Raw genomic sequence first — 25,149 nt, 5'->3', positions numbered from 1 at the left:
CGATGTTATGCCTAAAAAACTATTTAAAACAAGTATAACAAACTACTTGTGGTCATTTTATTTCCAACCTGGACTTTGTTTTTTTGAATCTGTTGGCAATAATTCAAATTCTCTCAAAATTTAAAGAATTATTGAAACATGTTAGCCTATTACCAGCATATATACTGAATGGAATTAAATTTTATTTTAGACATACTGTTATGTTTATCTGTGATCTGTTTAAAAATGTATAGACATATTTGGTTTCAAACTTATTTTATTAAATCATGCTGGACATTTCCCAAACAACTTTTAACTGATTTGATTAACTGGTTTTGCTTCCACCTCTTGAAAACTAATACTCTCTTGGAAGAGCATAAAAGAAGCGGTGAAATCATAGCAAAACAAAGCACTTATTTAAGTAAACAAACTTTTTTTTTGTCGTGCATTTACTGTTGTAAACATATTCTCACAATTGTTGATCCAACAATATAACATTTGCACACTAGATCTGAATTCAGGGATACAGGCATAACAGAAGCAGAATGGGGTCTCGCTGCAGATGTGCATTCCTTTAACCACTGCAGTGACGAACCCTTAAATAGAGTTTAGTAGGAATGCAAACAGAGCCAACAGAAAATGGAGCAGAGGGGCACCTCATGACTAGAAACGGGGAGGTTAAGTAGATGGAGGAGTCAAAGTCCTTGTGCTTAAAATTAGCTGTTTTGTTACCACACTCACTCATATGTCTGCCTATTAAAATGATAATGTAGGTCAAAGTTCATAGGAATGCAATGCTCCTCTAAAAACTTTCCAGGTTTTGCCAAATTAACAAGAAAACAACAACAACTTGAACCTCTTCTGTTTAAAAATGACCGCTTCATCTATCCGACAAAACTTTTATCTTGACACATCTTGCGTTGTTACGTCATTGTACGCTTCTGTTTGGCTGCATTCGTGATGGTTCAGGGAAATCATGCAATGAGGGTCAGAGATGGAGGAAGCCTGCCTCGCCAAACATGTCTGGCTTCAAGTGGCTCTTAATATACTCACATAAACAATATCTGTGCTTAGAATGACTTGTATTTCAATTGAGCCTGTAAAAATGTAATGCCATAGTAAAATATTTGGCCAGTTGAAAAAAAAGGCTAAATGGAAGTTTTGTTTCCTGTTTCAAACATTTTATTTGGAATGTGCTCAAAATGTTTTAATTATAATAGACAGTGATTGTTAGGTTTCTCTTGTCCATTTGGCTTTTTAATTTGTGTTGGCCCAATCTCTTGACTGGTTTTAGCCTTCTTGACCCTCCTTGAGTTGGACAAAAACAACTTCTCGTTAGTGGTTGCTTGTGTGACGAGAGAGAAGAGATCGCATTTAGGGGGAGTAGTTTGTTGGCCACCAGTTGACCAATGAAAACTCATTCTTAGTATGTACTATTGTGTAACTAAGTATTAAGGCAGAATTGCCTCAGAACATATTGCTTTTTTGATAATAAATCAAAGTTCTTATTTACCCAAAATACATAAATACCTGTTTTTGATTTAGTATGTGAAACCCTGCTGCATAGGTAGAGCGGTTGACCTCTGATGGGAGGATTTAAGGATTTAAGGTTTGGTTACTACCCCATGCGTCCTTGGACAGACTTATAACCCTGCATCGCTCCTGGTGGTTAAGGTTTGCGCCATTCTAAGGCCACCATCAGTATGTCAAAGTGTGTGTTCATTGGTGAATTTGACTGTGACTGTAAAGTGCTTTGGGCCCTAAATCAAGGTAAAAATGTGCTATATAAGTATGCGCCTTTTACCATTTACAACATTTAGGCATGAATAATCGTTTTTCTTCTTCTTTTCTTTTGGAAAAATGAGCTAAATATGGCCACACCTTGTTGTCTTTGTGTCAAATACAACAGTGGTTATTAGAATACAACTACGGTAATCTAATAACCACTAGGTCTGACCTAGTTGGAATTGAATTGAAAAGCAGAGACTTGAAAATACTTTTGTTTATTTTTAAACAGATGTATTATTAATGTCTAATGTCTAATTATAAATTGTTAACTGGAATTCTGCAATATGATGAAAGGTAAATTTGAAATAAGGCAAATAAGTAGCAATAGTAAAAAAAAAAATCATTATGTCTATCGCGATTGATGTGAAGCGGGTCATCAAATACTGTATAAGTTGGCAACTTCAGTCTCGGTTTGTTTCCAATCGGACTGAGCTCTGGTTTTCACTGAGATTCAGTTTAGTTCCCGGAGCAGAATAACTGAACCAAACCGGCCACCACATCCGACTTGAACAGAGTAGGAATGTAGTAACAAATGAGTCGCGGACAAATATAAAGCAACGATTGTTGTTTTATCAATGAGGAGAAAAGGGTCCAACTCTTTACTCATTAGAACGTTTATTTTAACACAGCTTAAAATGGGATTCTGAGCTGTTACATTTCACGCGGCACAAGAAAGTATCGGTAAAAATCCAATACTGTGCAGCTCTATTATTTTTACATGGCTACCACCATTTTGTTTAACACGCTCACCCACTTACAGGCAAAACTTGGCAGGATTGATGATTTAAAAACCAAACTTTCCAACTGGAAGATAATGACTGGAGGAACTCAGCCAGCACCCCTCTGCAACACATCATTGCTTTTTAACTTTGTCACTAAATGTTAAATGTTGTGCAAAAGATTGGCAACCACTAAAAAAGAACAAAAGCTTTACTGTCTTGAAGTTTGCTGGAAATTGTTTTAGAATTTTAAATTAAAAGATCAAGATTACTGTGAAACAAACGTCTCAGTGTAGGACCTAAGTAAGATTCATGTTGACTGATGCTCTTGCTTTTTGTAAGCAACCTAAAAATGTTCGAATAATTAAAAAAATGTAGAAAAATGACATTTTTGAAGATGAAAAAACTATGTGTTGTAATAGATTTTAGGTTGGAGTTAAACTCATAGCTATGTAAAACAAATCCTATATTCTTCACTGAATAATTTAGTTTAAAAAAAGTTAATATACTTTGTTTTAGCTTAACTTTAGAAATAAGGGTTCAAGAAATTTTTCCTTTTTTTCCTAAATCCCTGTAAACAACTCTTAAACTCTACTCCAGTTCTGGCCAAAAGAAAACCACATTTGCACACAAAACGGTGGTTTCGTAATGACCTTGACACAAAATCAGCCATACACTTATCCATACATGGAGGCCAAGTCAGACAGTCCACTGCTTTTGTGCGCACACGCTCCTTTAATCAAATACATGTAGAGTTAAATGAAGTCCAAGTCTCCATACGCTTCTCCACACATATTTCAGTAGTCACACACAAAGGGCCCAGAGCAATCAACTCAAAATTAGATAGAAAGTTGTTTCAAGAACTTAAGCTGCCAGGTTTAAGTCCATACTCTTGCTGTATTTGTGAGATGCAGAAGACGGCTCAAACCATCTTAGAAATGTCTGTTCGTGTAGTTTGTTCCTCTGTTATGACTGTAATCCGACTAAGTTGAGCATTTCAATAGTTTTTGTTAAAAAAACTGTTTTTTGATGTATTTTAATTTTTTAAAATGTTTTTGTTTTATTGTTTAAATAAGTTTTATATCTTTTTAGTTATCACGTCTTATATACCATCATGATGTCTTCTGAACACAGTGATAGAAATAATAGTGTTCTGATAGCAAGAACACAGTGTGATTAAATATAAAAGACTTTCGCTTCCAGACAAGTTAGACTTTAACAAATTGGTTTCAAAACATACCTTTTTTTTCTGCATAAATTATAAGGACATCTATGATGAGCACAAGTTAAAAAGAAGCTTCTTTTGATTGAAATGCATGACATTTTTCTTGATGTAGCAAACCAGCTTAGAGGTAAAAAGATTTTCCGTTCCAATATATTTAAAATTGTTAAATGTGTATGATGGATATTTTTATTTTTGATGCCTTCCAAATAAGGACAAATAAAAAAAAAACTTTATTATATTATTATTTATAAACTTTATTACCTTTTTTAACATCTTTGTTTAATCTAAGGCAGGGGTCGGCAACCTTTACCACTCAAAGAGCCATTTGGATCAGTTTCCCACAGAAATTATAACACATGGAGCTGCAACACGCTTTGGAAAACCCAGTGTTTCCAGTGAATGATGTAATTTCACCCATTTTTAAAGTTCGTGAAGAGATGTTTTTTTTTATACTTTGTCATTTGATGGGTTTCGATGAGAACTATTTCCAGAGAGGCCACAAAACTAGCAAATATGTGGCAATTAACTTGCAATTAATCTGCTTCACCAATGGATTTTTGTCAACAAACAACTTTTTTTCTCATCTTGATAAGGATTTTTTCTGTTCCTAAATAAATGTGACTTTGTTTTTGCACAAGTGGACAAGCTTACAGCCTGGCAGTGTAGAACAATATTTACTTAAAAAAGGCCCTTCTTTATCTTTTAGATATAGAAAATTGTTCCGAGAAATGACTTACTGACTTACTGGTTTATTTGTAACGTTCCTTGGATGTTAATAAAAACAGTCAGTATTTATGAGCCAATTTTTGAAAATGGTTTTTATTGAGGGTATTTAAAAAACTTTTCAAATGTAGAAACTTTGAAAATGGAAAGAGTATTACTTGGCTTGTTTCATCATTTTCTCCAAAATAAAAGGAACAAAACATTAAAATCAATTACTTAAGATCGTAATCTAACATGCTAACTCTTTAACTTAAAATAAAAAGTTTTACTTTCTGCCATTTAGTTTCTTTAAAGCCCACCACAAAATGCGTTACAGTGGAAAGTTTTATTGTGATTTTTGGTATCAAGAATTCACACTTTGCTTCAGTTGAAAAACAAAACAAAGCGTGTTTTTAAGTTTGTACCACACATAGGCTGGGATATAGAATTCCATCAGATAAACATTTTACTGTCACAGCAAATTAACCATCTGAAAGGAGTTCACTGCTTTCAGACTGCCGTTAATGTTTATTGATGTTTTTCCACTGGAAAACCTTATATGAATACAGAAGAGGAGCATCAGTTACTCAGCCTGTCAAGGCACTACCTAAAAAACACTTTAAGCACCATGTGGAAAATTCCCATACGATACGCGACACTCCTCCTAATATGAGTCAAAGACAGTTGGACATGTACTAGGTGCTTTATGTGAAAATTCCTGTAAGCTCATATATTTTTAAATAAGCAAATGTGTTATTATTTAAGAATCCGTTAAAAACCTAATCCAAGGCAAATAGTGTTTTTAATATGTTCTTGTTGCATTTTTCATATGATGGAGGGCATACTGTATATGAAGAAAATTAGGCTTAAAATTCCTTTTATTTGTATTTTGGTCTAATTGTTGTGAATCAGGAGCAGATAGAAAAGGCCATTAGAAAAAGCATGTAGGCTCTCTGGTCCGCTCCATTCTGATGCATCCTCTTGTAGACAACTAGATCCATGTATGTATTCGTTTTCCTCGTCTAAGCTGACATCTCGCTAAAATACTGTATTGCTCAGCTTCCACCGCTAATGTTAGCTTGGTTGTGAGGGACTGTAAGCTAGTTGGAGAGAGTATAGACAAATGGGTGACAGGAGGTGAGGATGGGCTTACTCTGGCCTCTTACTGGTTTTCCAGAAATCCTGCCTTATCTGCTGTTGATTACTTGGATCAGGAGTGTTTAACCAATGAGTAAGTGGCAGGTTGGTTGGAAAATATGTAGGACAGTGGCCCTTGAGGCCTGGAATTAAAAGTGTTCAATAAATGCAACAAATAAAAGTTAATTATGTAGGGATCAAACAATGCATGTTTTGAAACAGCACTTGATGAAACAGCAACCGAATGGAAAGAATTCTGTTCCAGAGAAAGATTTTCAAGATGAATCGGTAATCATACTATAATTCTGTTACAGCTCTCTGAATTATTGTTTAATTCAATTGTAAAGTATCTAAATGTTCCCACTAGCATGGAACATCCAATGAACATCCAGTTTTATTCCTGACTATATCATTCTAATGATACAAAGAAAACCTGGTTGTCCTGCTAATCCTTTGGCTATACGTGTAGTAATAGTTGCCTGTACCTCCTAATATTTCATTATGGGTTATTTATTTTGCTCTTTGCAGTGCACAGCATCTAAGTAATTAACCCTTTTTACTGTGTCTGGTACACAAAAAACCGGAATGACTGAGGATATGACTTCCGCCGAGCGGCTATATACTTTGACATGTCAGCTCCGTAATATACGAGACAATCTTCAAAACGTGCTTTTAATAATGTTACGGTTATTATTAAGCGCCTGTTCGCCTGTTGTAATTTTAATCCGTGTGGTCAGTGCTTTTTCTGTTGAAGAGCGGAGCCGGAAAGAAGCCAGAATTAGCAGTATGCTAACACGGGCTAACAGCATTAGCTTTGGGTGGTGCTGCAATCTCCATCCTGGCTGCACGTAAACATGTGGGAATAACATCAGCTTTTATTTTGTCGGGACGTGACTCGAAACACAAATCCGCGTGATTGTTTGAACGGTTTCTAAGGACTGAGCGACATTTCTGCTTTGAAGCTCACACCGCCGCTGTGTGTGTGCTGACGATCCGAGCTGTGCTCAGACTCACACTTTTAGACCCGGTTCTGAGTTCGGTAGCTTGTTCCCCTAGAGCTGCGGGACGGATCGCAGTCCTAAATCTCCCACTCATACTGCTCATGTAACAAAGCACCCCCCCCTTCCCATCAAACACAAAGCTGTAAATCCGCGCTCCGCCCTTCCACTTGACTAGTTAAAGTGCGGGAGCGGACTACTTCTTTTCTATTTTGTTTGTTACTTTTTTTTGTTAAAGTCACTTCCCTCAGTTTATACTGGATCATCGCGGATGAGTCATTAGTTGGGAAATAAAATAAATAAAGTAATAAAGTAAAATAATGAATAGCAATTATATAAGACAGAAAAATTAAAAATACGGCCAATTTAAGGGACATCGCCCAACCCTATAGCTTTGTGTCATAGTAGTGCGACTACAGCAAAGGCGAAGTTATGAACAACGATGGAAGTCATCCAGCAGTTCTTTTTTTTTTCCACTTGGCTTTTGGTACATTGTATAAACAAGTCATTTACTGTTGTTTGAGAGAAGATTGCGTGCAGCGACATTTGAAAATGTTGCCTCTGGTAATGTGCTTTTGTCGTAATGACCTTTTCCTTAATGGTTCCTTTACATGGACCGACAACCAACAGGGACCCAAAAATGGTACGGTACGGTTTAATGAGTCCATTTTCAATTTGAAACGCTCAAAATATCTGACAGTACTGAACTGTAATGCTCAGTGGACATTTAGAGACCATTTTGAAAAGCAGGTTTTACATAGAAGTTTTAGTAATGGTTAGTTAGAAATGTCTGTTTTTCCCTCATTAAACCAGGTTAAATCCATTGAAGTAGCAAAAGTAGTAAAAGATGTTTACTGGACAAAGGTTTGTTTTCTTTGGAAGTTGAGCTGCAGATACTCTGAAGACTTCAGTTTTACCCATTCCCAGTTGAGACATGCTAGTTTGGAAAGCAAATCTCTTAATTGTTTCTACAAGTAACTTTGTATCACTTGGCCTTTACAAAATAGTTTCTTGCTATCAAAGTCTTTAGATAGCATTTTAAAAAGTACATATATATTGCCGAATAGAGATAAAAGGCAGAAGAGAAATAGACTCATTGCCTTTTGTTGAAGTCTAATGGAAGATCCTTGCTTCTCACCTTTTTGTTGAAGAAAGGCATGTAAAATATGCATAACGTTAGGATCTTGTCACTGGTACAAAGGAAAGAAAGGTCAAATTTCAATATTGTAAAAACTGTAACCTCGAATACATTTTTAAAGCAAACAGTGGTGTCTACTAGTCTAGCCTCCTGGAACCTCAAAAACTGGATTACAAGGAGAGAAACCAAAAGCCAAATAGACTGCTCATATGATTCATGTAACCCTTGTGCTATCTTAGATGACCCCACCCTTACATTCACTTGTTATTCCTACCACGACAAAGGTGGATAAAGGTGGAAGGATTTCATGTAATCCATGGACACCAGTGAGGTTCACAAATCATTGAAGAAAAAAGGTTCAGAGCACTGTCTAGTGGGTCTAGATGACCCAACTCCCAATGTTAAAGTGCCTAGGATAGCACAAGGGTTGAGAGATTCTGCACATTCTAAACATTTACCTAAGACTGTGCATGGACAACTGAAGCCTTATTTCTGTGAACAACCCACATATATTTATTGGGTTATTATTGATTTTTAAAAATCTAAAATACTGTTACAATAAATTGCTAGAGCTAAAATCTATAGAAATAGCAGCTTGCATGGGAAAGTAATGGTTTGTTGTGGATCACTGCCAACAACAACAACAGCTTTTTCTCGCAACAGTTATCAGACACCAACACCAAGACTGAGTTTGACAGCTTGACGGATGGCCTTGACAGACAGTAAAAAGCTTGGGTACAAAAAAGATGTAAAAATTCTGTTGGTGGACTGGCCTTAAAACTTTCTATGAGTCTTGAGTAAGATTAAAGTTGGTCTATTTTGAGTTAAACAGCTTTGTTATTTTGCTTGCTTGATGACGATTTGGTTTTAAATACTGAAATTACGTTTTGAGTTGTTTTGGCTTTGGGTTACATCTTCAGAAAATGAAACCAAAGTTTAAATACTGGTTATCATTATCAGCAAGGGGGTTGGAAGATGTTGCTGGATCTGAAGTTAACAGTAATCTAACATTGTGGATCCCTAAATCTGTCTAACAGTATTTGGGTGCTTAAAAGTGGAAAACGGTAGTGCTTTAAAAAGTTACCAATTAACACTTTTGGGAAACTGTCACTTGTTAGTACTTTGACATGAGAAGGCTGTCCTGTAGGTCAGTGGAAAGACTGTTAAACCACATAACCGTCACGTTTTTTTTTCTTGACATGGAGGTGACTGTTTCCACTGGGCAAGTCATGTATAATTGAAAGACTTGTTTGGTTAAATAAATGAACAGTTGGGTGTAGGCAACGTGTATCTGTTTTTGAAGGAGTTTTTTGTTGATGTATTTTTTATAACAAAAAACTTTAATGTTTTGCATGCAAGGTTGAAACCTGTAAAACATTTTTCCATAGATTTTGTTACTTTTGAGTTGATCATACCCCTTTTAATTCAATGTCTTGCAGGCTTTTGCGCAGGTTTTTTTTTGTCAACTGCCCCTATTTTATTCGATGTATATTTTATTTTTTCTTCTGTTTTCCTTATTTTACCTTCCTTCCTGGTCCTGCTCTGTTTGTTGTCTTCATGGTGTTTTAGAAATCTTAAAGTAGGGTAGTACATGGGTTTTATCGAGCATGGTGATCATATCTGATTTGGCAAGGACACAAATACACATGAGAATAAGGCAATCACTAAACTAGTGTCGATTGTTTGAGGACATGCGCACTGTCCCTGAAACTCTGTCCTTTTATTTGTTAATAGTACTTTAATTTGTAAATCCTAAAATAATTAACATGGCCTTTGAATGACAACCATGTGATTTTATGTGTAGCTCCATAGTGCTTATGGTAAGAATTCTATCAGATGTATTAAGATTATGTGTCCACAGCTATTCAATGTAATATCAAAATCAAATGTAACAAGGTTGGAGCTAAACTTTGAGAAAGTTTTTGTGCATCTGTTTCTTGCGATTTTATAAAAGCAAACTTTGAAGTAGGATCAATAAACCACATTTGTTTCACTGAAGGAAGTTTAGAATACACCTTTTAATTTATTATTTGGTTGGTTTTACCTAGTTATAGATTGCCAGTGCCTTGAAAAATATCTGAAATAGTCTGTCATTCATTAGCTTATCACATTGCTTGCTTCTTGAGAAGTTAAGACTAAACAAATCTACTTCCTTTTTGCTGTAACGAGTTTGGGCAAAAAACTGCTGTATATAAAAAAATCTGATTGAAATTGTTTAACTGAGAAATATCTTAATAAAGGTTAGATATAATCTTTAACATTTTATTATTTTGATGTACATGAAGCTTTGTTGTATTGCACAATGATAGAACAGTTTAAAAAGGGTCTTTCTAAAGCGCCACTTTATGCAAATTTGTTGTTTGAATAACGTGGATTTTTTGTTGTTGATTCAAGTTGAGTGTGGGAAATTGTTTCAAAACAGATGATGGCTGGTAACTAGATACATAGCTATGTCTGCCACTGTGATGGTTACTGGATTCTGTTCAGGGAGGTAGCTATGTTCTTCTTTTCTCAGAGAGACCAGCCACTGGGCATTGCTGTTATGTGCTGTCTCTTTCTCCCATACACGTTGCTGGTAAGTAAAAAATAAAATGTTGACTACTGGGTTTTTGTACCAAAATCTGTTTGAAGGTTGTAGCTGCAAAAAGTGGGAGAATGAGAAATTTGTTTCAACACCTGAAACAGACACTCCGTCAAGTGCGAGAAGCGTTTCTCTTTAAGAGATGTTCAAGGTAGTGGTAGCTCACAAAAACATCTGCTGCATTGATCTTTAGTTGAACTTTGTGTTTCAGCATATTTTCAAAGAAGATATTATAATAAAATAGTTTTTGTAATTTTCTGTTACAGAAATTAAAAGGAGGGAGAGAAAAACTTGATTAAAATCTAAAATCAATATTGGTGAGAAAATATCGGAGATTTTCTTTTGTGGCCATATCGCCCAGCTCTATCTGAAAACTTCCCTTCTGCCACTGCCTTTGATCTTGAACAGACGTTTTATCTGTGTCCTGAATCACTTCAACAAAGGGCACACGTGCATATGTACAAACAAACATATTGGGTCTCAGAATCAACAAACTTTGAAACTAAATCATGGTGGTATACTAGAAATCTGTCTTTTATCTGTTTCCCCATCTCAAGCAAATGAGTTAAGTAATGTGCTGCCCGTGAGGACGGTGTGTGTAAACAGCCAATCACTGTGATGAGGGCCTGTGTCTTGTTTTTTTTTTCTTTCGGTTTTAAACATGTAATACAAATTTTTATCTTATTTATTCTTCTAGTAATTAACTTTTAAATGATGTGGTTATTGTTTTAAAATGTAATTTTTAATATTACATTTAAATTAAACACATATTTTTTTCCAAAATTCTCCCCACTACTAAAAAGCTGCACACCCACTGCAAGTCATGTGACTTCTGCAGATCAACGGTGAATGTGGGTGTTTTTACTTTGGTCAATGCTGTATGGGGGTTGTCTGTTAAACTGTGTGGTCTTTCATTTACCTTGAAAGAAAAAGCAAGCTACATTAAAGTTTTTTACCCTTTGGAGATCAATGAATTGTTGTTAAAATACTTCTGCTAATTTATTAGTTTACCTTGCTGCTATTCTTCTTTTGTACTCACCTTTTTGCTTGATTTTTTTTCCCCCCTAACTGTGTGTTTTTGGTTGCTCCCTGGTGTCTCACTGTTTATTTCTATTCACTTTTCTGTAAAAGTATGGAAGCGATTCTGTAGCATAAATGAAAAGCAAAGTCCAAACCAGAAATGCTTTTTCTTTTTCAAAATGAAGCTGCATTTTTTGACTCAAAAATAAAATGAAAAAGCAATCCACCAAAATGCTTTTTCATTTCCTTCCTCAACACAGCTTATTCTGTTACTTAATTAAAATTAAAATGAAAATGGTATTTGACATTTCATTTTCAAGACGTTCTCGGGTAAATGTGTAACAAAATTCATTTAGAAATCTCCCATTTGACATTTAAAATGGATTAATAGAAATGCTTTTTAATTTTCAAAATGAAGCTGCATTTTTTGACGCAAAATTAAAATGAAAAAGCAATACTTCAAAATGCTTTTTCATTTTATACTTCAACACAGCTTTTTCTGTCACTTAATTAAAATGCTAATGAAAATGGTATTTGACATTTCATTTTAAAAAAAGGTCCCTGGTAAATGTGTAGCAAAATTCATTGAGAAATGTCTAATTTGACAATTAAAATGGATTAACAGAAATGCTTTTTAATTTTCAAAATGAAGCTGCATTTTTTGACTCAAAATTCAAATGAAAAAGCAATATTTCAAAATGCTTTTTCATTTTATACTTAAAACCCCTTATAAGAAAAATGCAGCGGAATGTTCCTTTAGTGCCCTTCCCGATGATCGCTGAAGGCGGATATGCTGCTGCGATCTGAGAAACCATCATGTGAATTTGTGTTTCCAGTGGTGTCAAGAACAAAAATAAAGACTGTTGTAATTCCCACATATTTACAAATTTATTTGCAGCTTCGCGCTGAATTTGCTGTTTGATGACAGCTGGAGACCCATCAACAGATAGCAGATTTCACCGTGCTAAACGTTTGCTGTTTGGACAAAAAACACTCACTCAGCGCGAAGCTGCAGGAGACTATCTTCATAATGTGCTTTTATCACACAGTTAAGACTATATTTAAGGGCCTGCTCGATCGTATGTTTTTAAATCTGTGCGGTCAGACGACGCTGAAGTTGGCTTGCGATTCACAGCTTCTGATTCGTGAGGGCACTAAAGGAACATTCCGCTGCATTTTTCGCATTAAGATCACCTAAAACCGGGTCCTGTTCACAAACTGCTGGACCTGGACTGCTCAAACCTGGATTCCAGGATCTTAATGCGAAAAATGCAGTGGAATGTTCCTTCAGTGCCCTCGCGAATCAGAAGCTGTGAATCGCAAGCCAACTTCAGCAGCCGGACACACGGAGAAAGCAGTGACGTCATCGCCCCGCCTCCCCTATGCTAATGCTCACTGAGGAAGAATTTTGCTACAAATTTCGCAGGGTGGATGTGAAAATGCAAATGCAATCCCCTCTTTGCATTTTCGTTTTAATTATGAACCAGAATAAGGGGTTTTAAGTATAAAATGAAAAAGCATTTTGAAATATTGCTTTTTCATTTGAATTTTGAGTCAAAAAATGCAGCTTCATTTTGAAAATTAAAAAGCATTTCTGTTAATCCATTTTAATTGTCAAATTAGACATTTCTCAATGAATTTTGCTACACATTTACCAGGGACCTTTTTTTAAAATGAAATGTCAAATACCATTTTCATTAGCATTTTAATTAAGTGACAGAAAAAGCTGTGTTGAAGTATAAAATGAAAAAGCATTTTGAAGTATTGCTTTTTCATTTTAATTTTGCGTCAAAAAATGCAGCTTCATTTTGAAAATTAAAAAGCATTTCTATTAATCCATTTTAAATGTCAAATGGGAGATTTCTAAATGAATTTTGCTGCACATTTACCAGAGAACGTCTTGAAAATGAAATGTCAAATACCATTTTCATTTTAATTTTAATTAAGTGACAGAATAAGCTGTGTTGAGGAAGGAAATGAAAAAGCATTTTGGTGGATTGCTTTTTCATTTTAATTCTGAGTCAAAAAATGCAGCTTCATTTTGAAAAAGAAAAAGCATTTCTGGTTTGGACTTTGCTTTTTTTTATGCTACAGAATCGCTTCCATATGAAAGTCAGTTGGAGTTGTCTTGTAGATAATGTGGAGAAGAACTGGAACAAAAAATGTTGCATTTTTCTGTTTTTGTCTAGACACGTTTGTTCGTTAAAGTGAACCAGAGTTCCTTTCCACCCATAATCTTGAACAAATTTTCTGTCTGAATACACCTAAGCGAACCCTGGTCCGGGACCAGGAATAGCTCTCAGACCTATCTTTTGAGGTGGTCCTGGTTTGTTTCCAATCGGATTGAGCTTTGGTTCACTCTGAGAGTCCTCAGTCTGAATACAATCCGTCCTCTGAGCGGAACAACTGAACCAAGATGCCCACCTTGCCGGTCATGTGATCTAAACACATTTAGAATGCAGGAACAGATGAGCTGAGGACAAATGTAAGGCAATGACTGTGGTGTTATCAAGGTAGAAAAAAGGGTCCAACTCCATAACCCTTGTGCTATCCTAGGCACTTTAACATTGGGAGTTGGGTCATTTAAACCCACTAGACAGTGCTCTGAACCTTTTTTCTTCAATGATTTGTGAACCTCACTGGTGTCCATGGATTACATGAAATCTTTCCACCTTTATCCACCTTTGTCATGGTAGGGAAACACGTCAATGTAAGGGTGGGGTTACCTAAGATAGCACAAGGGTTAATTGTTACGTTCATTTTAACACAGCTGAAAGGTTAGTGCTGCATTACTTAATTGAAATAATACAAAAAGTAGCCACTTGATAAGTATTTAGGGTCAGATCTGCCTCTATCTTCTAATTTTGTATTTGAAAAACTTGAGGATCTGCTTTGTGTTTGGCTCTGAAGTGCAACTTTCCTGGATGTCTTCCTAAATAAACAAAATTATTAATGAATTCTGCATTATTTTGACAAGTTATTTGTCACTCATGCTATTTTGTGATTGGAATTTGGTGAGTAATACGGCATATTGTGTCATATAAGGGAAAACCTGTGATTCAGAGCTCTGAAGTTTGTCTATTTTAAGATAATACCATTTATTAAAGATTTATTAATGTCCTGCATAGAGCATTTAACTTCTTATTTACAGCAGCTTTTACCCATGAAAGCGCGATTGTACCATGTGCTTGGTAAGTTTTGTGTACACATCCAATTGAAGTTCATTAGTTTAAGTGATACAGGGCACCTTTTGATAATAGTAAAAAGCATTCTACTGACTTTTCCCCTCTCTTTTCCAGGATGCCTTTTAAAAGTTGGTCTGAAATTTTTAATCATGAAAACAAAACTTCTTTGTTTTTTCTTTTGTGGATGTTGTCCTTTTTATTTTCTCAAAAAAAAAAAAAAAAGAAGACTTCGTATTGTTTATGACCAAAAATTTAATATAAACTGGGTTTTTTCGTTTACTTGCCACTGGAATTCTACAGCATCACCTTATCTTTTAAACCCTTCTGTATATTAATTCCTTGTGTGTAATCTTTTTTTTATTCTCCTTCCTGTGCTAGTTAGATATCAAATTGACTCTCTGCCTGTCTTTCTGCATGTAGGAACAGTCAGTTACCCAGTCTGTACTAATGGAGAAAGCCTAGAGTTCCCAGCAGAGTGACTCATCGTTCTAGCATTGAGTTGCTGTGTGTGAGTGTAGGATGGTACAAATATGTGTGGGTGGTTGGGGGAGGGATATCCATCGTGTGTGTTTGAGTGTGTATTTCTGTATGTATGTTTCCCCTAATATGTGTTTGTAATTTTTGTGTATATGTATGGAGTCCCATACTGTTCATAATTAAATAAATAAATATGACCCCATGCAAATACACAATCAACCAATTAATCTCTTATAAATATATAAAATGATCATGAAATTGTGAAAAACCTGCAAACTGATTTTAAATTAGCCATTATATCATTCAATATATTCCATTTTGCTTTAAAAACCTGTTAATTATTTTAAAACAGCATTTCAAAATATTCATTTAAATCATGCTGAACATTATTATAATTCTACGGCTTTTTTTCATAACCTTTGATTTCAAAATCAATATTTTCCAAAGTAGCTTTGTTTTTATTTCACATTGCTGTTTTTCAGAATTACTTATTTATTTCATAAGCTTTTCCAGCAGAATGAGTCTGTCAGTCAGTGAAAGTGGGTGGGATCTAAAAACACATCGGCTGATCCCTGGAAATCGACTCATATTCCTAGATACCCGCTCTGTGGTGTGCCAGTCAGAGAGATGGTATATTTCAGCGATATCTGCATGGCTTTGCTGACATTAGAGGATCAAATAGAGACAAACAATCTGTCTGCTGCAGAAGATGCAAACATCTACGACTCTGTTTTTCTGAGTTTGAGGGTTTGTGTGGACCAAACCACAGAGGAGCTCAGGTCGTCCACATCTTGAAGTCCCCCGTTGAAACACTGCTGACTCGTTCTCACGCCATTCGCTCGGAGCTCTTCTTTGCTCTGCAGCTAGCACAGCTCTGGGGCCTCATTTATAAACGTTGCATACGCACAAAAGAAGGCGTACGCCACTCTCTACGCAATAGTTGAGATTTATAAAAAGCAAACTTGACGGGAAAATGTGCGGTCCTTCACGCAAGCTCTGACCCAGGCGTACGCACAAAAACGGGTGAAATGAGAAACGGCGACACCGTCGGCAGATGGAAGAAACACGTGAAAGTGAAAATGACGATCCTGCCTCTCAGAAATAACATGAAGACTTCACAAAGCAAGTCTTACAATTAACAGCCTACACGAACACGAACACGTTTGATCGATCAGCAGTGAAACAAATAAAAAAATCAAACGAAAATTACAACCGAAATTCAAATGAACACATATTTGCAAAAAGAAAAGTGAAACATGTTCTGCAATATTGGCATGTTTTGCAATTCATCCTCATAAATAATATAAATAATATAGTTAACAGAACAAAATAATGTACACAACTGATATTCCCGTCAATGTGTCCGTCTGGCGGAGCAGATATAGGTGCAATCAGACAGACAGATGGATAGATAGAGAGAGATGCATTAATTCTCCACTGGGGAAAGTTGTTTTCATAGTAAAATATTTCTTCATAAGCTACAGAATTATGGTATTAATGCATATGCCTTTAGTTTGTTTTATTTTTCATAAAACAATGTATGGCGTATGTCTCAACCATTCAGAAAGCAACAAGAAATTACATTTGCGCTGATCAATTTCCCATTTCCACGTCGATTATTCCCGACATCTGTAGCTTTTCAGATGTAATTAAATGGATGGAAATAAAATGCCCCATCACAATGCGTAATGACGCACAATGGCTGATCTTGCGCTCTTAGAAGATGTGGCAAATGGAAGAATTCGGAGTGAACGCATCTTTAGACAGCAAGGAGACTTGTTGGCAAACGAGGACGAGTGGCTGAGCCGGTTCCGACTTCCTCTGCGGGCTTTTGGGGGTGTGTCACCCCGTGCATCTGGCGCGTCGGTGTCCCCCTCCGCCTCAGTCACCACTCCACTTAAAAGGGATTCCCCAATTATTGCCGCCAGTCTCTCATCAGGAGGGGTCAGCTCCGGTGTCCCCCCCCCCCCCCCCCCACACCCGTGTCTGCCAGGGGTGTGTGTGTGTGTGGGGGGGGAGGGGGGGGTGGTACAGCGCTAGACGTTTTTTTGCCTTGACTTTGATGTCCGACCTTTTCTTTTTTATTTCGGCCACGGTCCGAGGTTGTGAGGCTGCAGCATTTTCGGCGTCTGCCGCCGTCTGCCGCTCACGTGCCTTTTTGGCATTATTAATGGCCACACTGTGTCCTCCAAACAACATTATTCTCCTCTTTTCCACCTCGCCAACGATAACTTCTACTTCACATTGAGTGAAGTTACGTTTTTTTGATTTTCTCTCCGTGTTTGGCATGATTTCGCAATCAATGAATATTCATTTGTGGGCGTTTCACGGACTATTTATGGGCAACTATGGGCGTGTGATGAGGCCGCAAAACCTGCGCAGCATTTAGAATTGGTTGTGATTTATTAAGGGAAAGATGCGTAGGATGTGCGTGCGCACGGTTTTATAACTCCGAATATTTCTGTGCGTACGCACGTCCTATGTTTCATCCGTACGCCAATTCTGACGCAAATCCTACGCAAAGTTTTATAAATGAGGCCCCTGCTCTCTGTGCTGACAGATCCAGTCTGACGTCACATCTTGCCTTACACTGCAGGCTCACGAGAGGCGAGCTGGCGGCCAGACAGACAGGACAGCTGTGGAAAGTGGAGCAAGCCTGCTCGGGCCTCCTGAACCTTATAATATTTCTCTATTTTCACTGAGACAATGATTATAAATCAGGTCCTCTGATTTTATTTTGCTCTCTCGGGGAAAATGTTGAACCTTTCCTACGAAGACGTTTATGACCGTGGTCGGAAAACGCAGCGGAGATCCGGGCTTTGATTTGGGGTTCACTTCCCCGGTCGGACCCTCTGAGCCTCCAGAGCGGGTTAATAAAAGAACCAGTCTCTGTTTTTTTTTTTGGAGGAAACCTTTTTTGATTATTACTTTTCCGGCGAACTGAGCAACACACTCTTAACTTGCGCTCACACACACTCACTCTTGTGCTGCGCACTCTGATAGAGATGGAAAAAACCGCTGAAGCGGCCATCATCAAGACATAGTTTCACTGCAGGAGCTGAAGCAGAGACTCTCACTGGGAGAATCTCATGAACTCAGACATGGAAACATGGTTACCATGTAGAACTATTCAAAATAAATAAACCTGATCTCTTAACATTCTCCGTGTGCATTGTGCATCCATGCATTGTAAGTGAGATAAACACAGACACCGCTCCATGTGGCTATCAGGCTAAAAACATTAGCTGGTAGCTCTTCCCACACATGACATGGTATATTCAGGGAACTCCAGTTCATAGAAGCTTAGTGGAACTCCGACAGCCACCCAGCCTAACTTAGACCTCTCCTATATTTTCACGAGAAAATTAAAACCGCAGAACCGACCACAAAATCACCCGTATTATGCATACTCGCCCAAAGCCATCTTTATCCACAAATTTAGAATCAAAATTGCCCAATTTCTGGCAACACTGTGAATGTGTTGAGGTGCATACCCCCCTAGTGTTGAGGTATTCCACCGAAACATGTCGGAACGTTTTACAAAAACAAACCAGTGTCTGATACAAAAATAATTTAAGTACTCAGTATATATTTATAGACACAATGAACTCTATTGAATCAATCAGAAAAGTGTCTCCGCCTTGTCTGGTTTGATTGACAGACAGACTCATTCTGCTGAAAAAGGTCATTATGAAATAAATAAGTCCTTCTGAAAAACAGCAATGTAACATAAAACAAAGATATTTTTGGAAAATATTTATTTTGAAATCAGAGTTTCTGAAAAAAGACTGATAATAATTTTCAACATGATTAAAAATGAATATTTTAAAATGCTGTTTTAAAATAATGTCAGGTTTTTAAAGCAGAATGAAATGTATTCAATAATATAATGGTTAATTTAAATCTGTGTGCATGTTTTTCACAATTTCGTGATCTCTTTATATATTTAAGAGAAATGCATTGGTTGATTGTGTATTCGCATTAGGGGTGTGCCAAAATATCGATATGGCGATATATTGCGATATTTAGTCCCGCGATTGATTATCGATACGTCTTCATCAAGTATCGACATTTTATTTATGTTTAAAGACCCTGTAAAACGTTATATTAACCATCCTTTGGTAAGACAATTCTTCGGAGGGTCGATAGGGGGCGCTCGTTGCGAGATTGGCTGTTGCGGGCGGACAAAGAATTCACATTCAAACAAACATGGCGGAGGGGAAAAACGATAAGAAGCGAGAGCTGCAACTTAAAAGACGCGCCGGCAGCATTGAAGCTGCATCACCCGGAGTTGTGTGAGAAAGCTGTGGCTGTTGCTGGCCTGAAGCCAACACAGCCCGACGCGGATACCTTTTTCCAGACGGAGCTACCGCCGTCTTCTGCGAGACAGAGCAGCGGCAATACAAACGGAAAACTGTCCGTCCCCGCAGCGCGGTGCAGATTTCGTTTTTTATTGAATGCAGTAGAGCCACGCTTTGACATTCCCTCTCGGAAATACTGAAAAAAGGATCCCTGCACTGTACGGGCAGACCAGAGCTATGGTTGAGATGGAAACGGAAGAAAGAGAGGCATTCCTGCCCTTTGACCCCCCTTCTCCTCAAAGCAGCGGTAGAAGAGCGGCTACTTGACGCTAAAAAGCCTGTGGTTCTCCAGAAATCATGAACATTTAAACATACATCGCATGCAGGTTTTCCCCAAACGTGTTGTTCACAAAGATGTTTACTTTTGGATGCACTTTAAGTTCATGTATTTTATCCCTGGTCATTTATTTTGAAAGAAATTTATGTCTTAAATAACTTAAAGGAAAGTTCCTAGCTACTTGATTTTATTTTTCTGTGAGAATTATATTTTTGTTTACACCAAATTTGCACTAAATGGTGTCATTTATTTTTAACAAAGACACTATAATTTGTTCACAGAATTAATATCTGATTCACATCTATTTTTTTAAATTAAGCAATGGTTATGGGTTTGTTTTTCAAAAGTTAATACCAATGTGCCTGGCAGCTACTTGACTTATTCATTTTTTATCCTGTTGACAGCAATTTTGTTCTTAATAATGGCTGCTGTTAATGTTCACTATTGTTTAAACCAAATTTTACAGATATGTCCAAATGAAAATTGTCATTGTCAAAGACAGAGTATTACTGATTTCAGCAATGTTACACAAAAGTCTGTTATTCATTACACCAAATAGGACACAAGTTGTTTATTATCATGGTGTTTAAAAAATAAATGGGTAAATATTTTCCAAAAAACAGTTTTTCAATTTCTTCTTTCTTAAAGTTTGATATATCGTGAGTTGTTAGAGACGAGATATATAGATTATTACAATATCGCCATATCGTGATAGTATCGTTATCGTGAGCAATGTAACGCAAATCGTATCGTATCGGGAGGTACCCACCGGTACCATGTCGGAACGTTTTACAAAAACAAACCAGTGTCTGATACAAAAATAATTTAAGTACTCAGTATATATTTATAGACACAATGAACTCTATTGAATCAATCAGAAAAGTGTCTCCGCCTTGTCTGGTTTGATTGACAGACAGACTCATTCTGCTGAAAAAGGTCATTATGAAATAAATAAGTCCTTCTGAAAAACAGCAATGTAACATAAAACAAAGATACTTTTGGAAAATATTTATTTTGAAATCAGAGTTTCTGGAAAAAGACTGATAATCTTTTAAAAGACAGAGTATTACTGATTTCAGCAATGTTACACAAAAGTCTGTTATTCATTACACCAAATAGGACACAAGTTGTTTATTATCATGGTGTTTAAAAAATAAATGGGTAAATATTTTCCAAAAAACAGTTTTTCAAATTCTTCTTTCTTAAAGTTTGATATATCGTGAGTTGTTAGAGACGAGATATATAGATTATTACAATATCGCCATATCGTGATAGTATCGTTATCGTGAGCAATGTAACGCAAATCGTATCGTATCGGGAGGTACCCAGTGATTTCCAGCCCTAATTCGCATGAGGTCATATTTATTTATTTAATTATGAACAGTTTAGGACTCCATACATGTTTCCTATGTTTTCCTTCCTGCTAAGTTCCTATTAATTCCTATTAATTTTAGAGTTCCTATTAATTTCCTACTATTCCTCCTAGAATAGGAAGAAATGCTTCTATGTTACATCCTACAACATGTATTTCATATTGTATATCTTTTTTTAGGCAGTTTTTTTTCTTTAGTTTTTGACTTTGTAATTGCTTTCCTCTTTCATGGTATTCTCTTAACATGGTTTTCTTCGCTCTATTTTTTAATTCTCAAATGATAATTAATTATTATTTTACCTTTGTTAGCATTACTTCAGTACGAATTTCCCCTGAGCGCGGCTCGTCTGCATCTCACCGCTCCCCCAGGGGATGGGGGGATAAAAATAAAAAGAATACACACATGTGTAGTGAACCAAAGATTTATTTTTTAATTTTGTGTTGTGGCATTGGTTAGTTTGGATCAAATTGCTGTTTTAGCTTTAACAAAGCATTAAGTAATAGACTAATTGGGTGTGTGTATTTTTTGCGGGGGTTGCCTCTACTGGGTTGTAAAGTCAATTGGTTGCAGGTTCAAATTCCTGACTTGGCAGTTGTTTCCTTGGGCAGTACCACATGTTTCCTCAGAATCTAAGCAATTCTGGGTAAAAATGTCTGCTAAGCTCTTTGGAATACAATGTTTTGGTATACAGGTGTTTTTCCCAATAACTTTGAGATGAGATTTACCTGTCTTTTGAAAACAAGTCCAAATCAGCACCTCTGCACTATTTTTCTTGGCAGAACTTTTCTTTTTCAAATGCTGTTTGTCAAATATGCCTTAGTGTATTTGGTTCATATACATATATAACACTGGGCAGTGTGACTCCTCCCCCCTCGCGTTCCAAATAGGAAGTACCTGCTGGCTCCATGAAACCAAAGTGCCATTGGCATCAATTGAGAAATAGACAGCAATTACGCAGTCATTCCATTTGTCAGAGTAACTATTCTTTCTAAGATACCTTTTTCTAAAAATCTTCTTATTATAATTCTTTTTTCATGTTTTCTGTGTTGCAATTTATTCAAGTTTTAAATTGACCAACCAGATGCCTCAGTAATATGGAAGCATGTCTGTAGCATAATCAAAAATAAAAGTCGATACCAGAAATGCTTTTTCATTTTCAAAATGAAGCTGCATTCATTGACTCAGAATTAAAATAAAAAGCAAATACATCAAAATGCTTTTTCATTTTCTTCTTTAAGACCACTCATTCTGTCACTTAATTAAAATGATAAAGAAAATGGTATTTCACATTTCATTTTCAAAATGTTTGGGTTCATGAGATCATCCCTGAGATTCTCTCTGACCGATTTTGAAAACTTGCTGTCCACCGTTAATCCGAGAGGGAAAAATAAAACCAGGGGACCTGATTTATAATTATTGTCTCAATTTAAATAAAAATATATCATAAGGTTTAGGAGAAGGGTTAGGCTAATACGTGCAAACAGTATTCAGCTTCGGATGCATTTAAACTTTGTGCGGGCCATGTGCATCTTGGCTGTAAATATGTGGGAATAACATCAGTCTTTATTTTTTCTGGAGACTATTTTAAACACAAATTCACATGATTGCACGGTTTTTCAGGACTGCCCGAAGCGGCACTTTCGCCCTCAAAAGCCACCTCAAAGCTACTCCTCTGAGACTCTGTCCTTCTGAGCCCGGCAGCTTGTTCACGCAGAGCAGTCGAACAGACTGAGGTCCGAAGCGTCCTCCGGAGCACCCTTCTCTTCATGCAAACATGATCCTCTGACTCCGGCTGCTCTGATCAGAGACATGCTTGGCTCACCAGGGCTCCAGACTGCGAGCAATTGGTCGCATTTTGCGACCAAAATTTGAGAGTGTGCGACTGAATTTTACATCCAGTCGCACATGTGCGACCAGTAAATTTGCCTCCCCCACCCTTCGTATTTTTTTATACATCAAACGTGGAAGGGGCACGTCAATGATCAATGAAATAATCAATGAGACGCAAGCCACACGGACGCAGGCAAACACACACTCGCGCACATACTCATGAAACGCGAGCACACACTCGCGTGATACCTGTGTGTGAGGCGGCCACTGCGTGTGAGAAGAATAGGGAAAGCCACTGTGAGTGGCTAAAATGCGTAGAGGGGGCGGGGCCTAGAGATAATCGAGCGCGCGTAAACATCTGTGGGAAGGAAACTGAGATAAATATCACAACCCGATATGTGCGTCTGAGCTATGGGTAAGCGAACTATTGATTCGTTCTTCCGACCTGCGGCTAGTGTACCAGTGCCAGAGTGTACAGCAGGGGTCTCAAACTCGCGGCCCGCGGGCTATTTGCGGCCCCCAAGATGATATTTTGCGGTCCTCGCCTTAATATGAATGTTTAATGTTACTGCAGCCCGCCAGTTTGTATGAATGACACTTTTTCATCGTCGTGCTCGGAGCTGACCAACCAATCACAGTGGGGTATATGACTCTTGGGGGCGTGACAATGACAGGGTTTGAAAGCAGGAAACCTGACAGCCCCCTCCCTCCCCGGGCCACATTAAGAAGTTCCTTACTTTCCTTTTGAACGTATTTATTCGCTCGTAATTTTCTACATACATGCAGTCCGTGCTGAACTTTTCTCTGGGCCGCACAGAACCGGAGGAAGGTTTAGGTTTTGGTTACGGCGGCGCATCAAACGGGTTACGGCAGCACACCGCTCCCGTCCCGCGGGAGTCGGGTCAGCTGAGGAGAATAAATGTCCCACACCTACATGCGTGACAGCTAACGGGGCTTGAACTTTAAACACGCTCGAGCAAAAACAACATTAGTTTTAGACACACTGAAAATACGTGGGGAAAATAGACGTGTTTGAGATGAACCGGCGGCTCGCCTGGATCGTTGGGGAGACCAGGCGGGGGCTGTGAGATGAAAGCAAATCTGCAGCAAGACTGAAGGAGAACAGGAAATTGGAGTTGTCCTTAACATTCAATTTAGATTTAATATTCTTCTCCCCCTTAGTATGATCTGTGTTATTATATATTTTATGATTATTTTAATGTTTTGTGATGTATGTAGCCTTTTTTAATGAATTGGTATTTTAAATTATTTTAATTAATCACTCCACTACAAAAACCATCAGGACACATGTCCCATAATGCATTGTTTTGTAGTCTCTTGTTTCCAGCTGTGTCCGGGTAGGTTTGCCCCTTGCTCCCACCCCTTTCTCGGGATATTTTTGTGATGATTGACAGTTGATGTTGGAGCAAAAACAAAAATATATGTCTCACACCAGGTGATCTGCGCAGCGTTGAGTTCACCTGGGTGATCTCAAACACACTTATTGTGCATCTTGGCTGCACTTATTTGGTGTCACAAAGATACATTTCCATCCGTTTTCTTTACTTATTTGTACTGTCATGACAGCGATGGTGCTGTCAGTTTACCTTCTTGTTGCATCTTCAAAAGTGCAGAATAAAATATGACACTGAATTTGAAACAGCACATTGTAATTTCTGCATCTATTATTAAAGTATTTATTAGTAATACAGTGGAAATTAGTAGATTTGGTTAGAATGTTGATTTACGGTATGCGCCCCTAAATTTTCTGGTTGCGCCCCTAAATTTTTCAGTTAGGGGCCACTGTGCTCCTAGTGAAAAAAGTTAGTCTGGAGCCCTGCTCACGTGGAGCATCTAGCCCAGGGGTCGGCAACCTTTTTTATTCAAAGAGCCATTTGGGACCGCCCCTAATGAAAAGAAAGCACCCAGAGCCACAACCCGTTTTGACATCATTATATATATTATGCATGTATATATTATATCAAGGGTGCTCATTACGTCGATCTTCAAGGACATGAGTGTAGATCGCGGGCCAGAAAAGATTAAAAAAAAAAAAAAAAAAAAAAAAAGCACTTCTTTAAAATCCACCAAAGTCCTCACTGAGAAGTACGGGACTTGATTGACATGTAGATTGGCCAATTGGACATCGTCCGAAGCATATGCACATTATGTTCTTTAACGGATGATACCGCGGTCGCGTGTGGGAGGAGCTACTGGTTCTGGTCTGATCGCTGCATGGAGCGATGTGTTTATCAATGCATGGTAGACACTGAGAATGTGGAGAGATCAGGTTTATTATTTTGAAGAGTTCTACTTGGTAATCATGTTTCCATGTTTGGGTTCATAAAATCATCCCAGG

The 25,149-nt window shown here is 37.4% G+C and overlaps 1 protein-coding gene across 4 annotated transcripts in view; it reads left to right on the top strand.

Annotated features, from left to right (window-relative positions):
- Window positions 1-25,149, top strand: part of LOC101163752 (interleukin-11 receptor subunit alpha) — a 79,918-nt gene that overhangs the window by 353 nt on the left and 54,416 nt on the right. The window lies entirely within an intron of this gene.

The sequence above is a fragment of the Oryzias latipes genome, chromosome 12 (assembly GCF_002234675.1).
Source record: "Oryzias latipes chromosome 12, ASM223467v1".
Taxonomy (NCBI): domain Eukaryota; kingdom Metazoa; phylum Chordata; class Actinopteri; order Beloniformes; family Adrianichthyidae; genus Oryzias; species Oryzias latipes.
The sequence above is the reverse complement of the archived record's forward strand: the minus strand, read 5'-3'. Positions and strand labels throughout refer to the sequence as shown.